The 3,919-nt window shown below is 57.4% G+C and overlaps 1 long non-coding RNA gene across 1 annotated transcript; it reads right to left on the bottom strand.

Moving 5' to 3' along the window:
- Window positions 1–1,737: 1,737 nt before the first annotated feature.
- On the bottom strand, window positions 1,738–3,311 carry LOC138445139 (uncharacterized). Its single transcript, XR_011258742.1, has 3 exons — window positions 3,226–3,311; window positions 2,805–2,950; window positions 1,738–1,993 (listed from the first exon to the last, which is right to left on the bottom strand). It is a non-coding gene; the product is annotated as an uncharacterized lncRNA (long non-coding RNA).
- Window positions 3,312–3,919: the final 608 nt, after the last annotated feature.

The raw sequence follows: 3,919 nt of genomic DNA, 5'->3' as shown, positions 1-3,919 counted from the left end.
TTTTAGGGGCAGCGAGGGAGCAAAACAGTCCGCTGATTACAGATGCCCACAGCCCCACATCACAGGACCACAGCTGCTATGAGCAAAAGGCCCTCAGATTCCATTTACTGCGACATCCTCAACGTATCTGATAGCTTTAGAAACACATAGAATTCACTTCTGGGGTCCTGAGAGATGCAGACTTGTTTAAAAATGGGAAATCAAATATAAAACTACCTTAAAACACTATATTTGGAGCATTTGTCCTTTTGGGGTATAAAACCAAAAAAATCATTAATTGTTAAGTATGACTATAGAACATGTATTTGCAGTTGATGACAAGAGTCAAAATTTGGAACAAAACATCAATCAGATTGGATATAAATGATTCAAAAGTCACATGGTTGATTATAATCAGTACTATTTTTTTCAGACCCCAAACACGTTTACTTCAGTTCTCCTTTTTAAGATAATCTTGCTGTATTTATATACAACTCAGGGTTGACTATTTTCCTGATATTATGTCCATTAGAATCTTATCTCTTGAACACATTCTGACTTACATCTCACCCCAGAGAACAGACGTCTGCCCTTGTTGCCCAGCACTGGCTCCTGACGTGCCCCGTGTCCCCATCCAGAGATGTCTTCCCTTGCCCTGGAGTCGAGGAGATGAAACGAGAGAGGGGAGCGCAGAGGGACCCTCAGGGCTGGATTGGGACCTCAGAGAGACGGGCCAAAGACCCCCGAAGGGGGCCGCCGTGGCCGGAGAGCTGAAGCCAGCGTCTGAGACACAGACGGTCAGGATGGAAGAGCCCCAGGGAGCGTGAGTGCCCCACTGGAGGTGCCTCTGCCTCCCGCCAGGGCCGGGTCAGAGCTCTAAACTCAGAGGTCCTTCCCCCTGGCCGGGGGCTCGGTCTTCTCTCCATTCACTGCCATCCTTCCCTCGACAAACTGTCAGCGCAAAGTGAGCGGAGCGGGGCGCCTTCAGAGCCGGCTTCTCCCGATGGCTAAAGACGTGCGTGTACGTGAGATCCGGATTCGAGGGGAGACATCTTCTCGTCCCCCACGCCCCTCAAAAGCCAAAGCCAGGAGAAGCCTCTCCCCGCCAGGAGAGCTAGGACGTCATTGCTCACCCTGACACCCAGGAAAAGGGGGTGCTCTGGGGAACCCCTGGGGTCCCCTGGGCCCCGGATGCAGAAGCCCTCTGGGCAGGACCTGCCCCTGAGGGGGTGTTTCTGGGGCACCAGTGTGACCCCTAATCTGGGGTCATCTGTCCTAGTCTGGAACACCCCTTGGGTGACAGGTCAAGACTTGGGAAGTTAATGTTGAACATTAACCTATGGATCTTCTTTCAGAAGAAATTCGACAAAAGCCACAGACAGGAAGCCAGAAAAAACAACAAAACGAAAGACAGTTAGACCTGGGCACTTGGATCCTAAGCTTCATTTTTGAACATTTTGCATCAGACTTGCGATCGGAACCCCCTCCCCAGCCTGGCTCTCCAAGGCCAACCTTGCCCACGATGACTCTGACCGCAGTTCAATTACGTAAAAGCTGAATTTAGACACGAATCACCTTTTAAATATTAACTAACTTTTAAAATATTAACTAATATTAATTAAATAAATATTAATTAACAAACCTTCCCACCTCTAAATCTATTTTTTCAGCAGTTAAACCTGCCAGCATGCCAGTAAAGAGGTTTCTATTAAAGAAAAAAAGTCCCTAATAGGAATGCAGAATGCCAGCGGACACCTATTTTTAGTACTTCTTGACATTTTATTTCCTTGTAAACAACCGGTGGCGTGTCAGGCATTTAAAATGTCCTTTCTGAAAACAGAACAGAAAGGAAGAAAGAAAAGGGAAAATAGAGATAAATCGCGCACGTGGACAGAATGCGTCAGCCGCAGATTACTTCCGCTTTGTCTGACGCTCCCAGCCGGGCAGGTGGGCCTGTGGTCCCGTTACAACCTGTGCTCACATTTCCCTGTGGACCGATCGCCCGGAGATACCCCTGCATCAGATACGGGAAAACAAAAGCAGCTCTCACTAGTGGACCGTGCAGGCTGCTCAGGAATCCGGGCCTTGCCGCCTGCTGGCCCTGAGGCGCGGGAGGGGACGGAGTCTGCTCCGCGGCACCGCTGAGCGTAAATCCTGTCGTCACAGGCGGGCCGGGCGGGCTGGGCCCACAGACGCGGGGGCCGCCCGGCCCGGGCTCGGACAGCCGCCCCCGGGCAGGTGGGGTGGCAGCGCGTCCCCGACTGGAAACAGCGCGGCTATGTCTCAGGGTCGGCTCCTGAGCCGCCCATAAGTAACGGCTTCCAGAAGCGCGTGTGTCTGTCTGCAGTCACCCTCCGCGGCCTCCCCAACCCCTCAAGTGATAAATCTGGCTCTGGGGGTCAACAGCACCCTTGCCGGATGCTGCAGCCTGGAGGGAAGGAGCCGCGAGCCACAGCCGACAGACAGGCCGTGAATACCGCGCCCTTCACCTCGGTTCAGTGACGCCGGGGCGGGGCTGCGCGGCGCTCTGTGCCGCAGCATCAGTGGGCTCTTTGTCACCAGCCGGGGGCGGGGTGGGGAGGGGGCCGCCTTGTCGCCTGAAACAAGAGCCGTGGACCACGGCCGCTGTCCCCAGAAGGCCTCAGCCCCACGGGACGAGTCATGAGTCCAGGCCGGGAGCTCCTCCAGCAAGAATGCCGGCCCCCAGGGCGCACATATTCCCCCCAGAGGCACGGGTCGCTGCGGCCGGCCTCGCCGGGCCCGCCACGGGCTCCCCCACGTCTGGTTTCCACGCCGGGGTCGCCGCAGGGCATGGGGCCCCTCACCGTGAGGATAGAGCACGCAGGGTGATGGGGCAGAGCCGCCACTCTCCTCTCTGGACCCCCAACCGTCCCAGGAGGCAGACTTCCACCCGCTTTGCAGAGTAAGACGCACGCACAGACTCAACAGAGTGAACTGCTTTCCCAGGCCCCTGCAAGAAAGAGACAGCGCGGCCCGCTCTCGGGAATCGAAGCCGCTCATTCCTGCGCCTGGGTTCCTGCTGACCCGGACCAAAGGGCGCGGGCGGGAAGACCGGGGCGGGGCAGGCGCGCGGCTCGGGGCTCACACCCCCCGCGCTCGGCCTCGAGAGGCTCCCAGGGCCGGCCGCTCCCCAGGGCAGAGCCGGAACCGGCGGTCCTCCCCCTCGGCCGGAACCGCGGTCCCGGGCGGTCAGCCCTGCAGCTCCGGCCCCGGGGCCATCCTCACCGAGAAGGAGGCTGAAACAGGCAGAGGGGAGCGAAGGGGCTCTGGGTTCCGATGCAGAAACGGCAGGTGAGCAACCACCCGCCCCCACGAGTAAGGAAGAGGAGAAACGCCTTCCTCCCCGAGTCTGCGTCTGCCGGCGTCGGGGCGCGGCGCGACCACCAGGGGGAGCTGTCGCGCCTCCGACGTTGCGCTGCTCGGCTCCCGTCCCGGGGCCTTCACCCGCCCTGGGCGCAGCTCGCAGGGGCAGGCGACTTCAGGCCGCTTCAGCACACCCTCGGCGTCTACTGAGAAGTCTCATCAGCTTGCAGCCACTTGAATGCACCCAGCGTGGGTTCAGGTTGGGACACAATGATTTACGCAGCCCTCTCCAAGAAAAACAACCCCAAAGGACAAATGGAAAATTAGTTATAAAGGTGAACGTTCACTACAATATGAAAAGCCCAGACTATGCGTTTAAAAAATCTGACAAATACTCCAAGCAGAGCAAAACCCATGTAAAATAATACATGCCGATCAACTAATATACAGCAGTCATGGGGTCGCAGCCACCACTCCTCGGGTGGTTCCTCCCGGCCGCCCGTCCTGGCCTCGGGCGCAGGTGGCTCCTCCCAGCTGCTGCCCCTGGCCTTGGTCTCTGGGTGGCTCCTCAAGGTCACCGCCCCTGGCCTCGGGCGCGAGGTGGCTTCTCCTGGCC

The sequence above is a fragment of the Ovis canadensis genome, chromosome 8 (genome assembly GCF_042477335.2).
Source record: "Ovis canadensis isolate MfBH-ARS-UI-01 breed Bighorn chromosome 8, ARS-UI_OviCan_v2, whole genome shotgun sequence".
NCBI lineage: Eukaryota > Metazoa > Chordata > Mammalia > Artiodactyla > Bovidae > Ovis > Ovis canadensis.
This window is presented reverse-complemented; position numbering and strand designations above follow the sequence as displayed.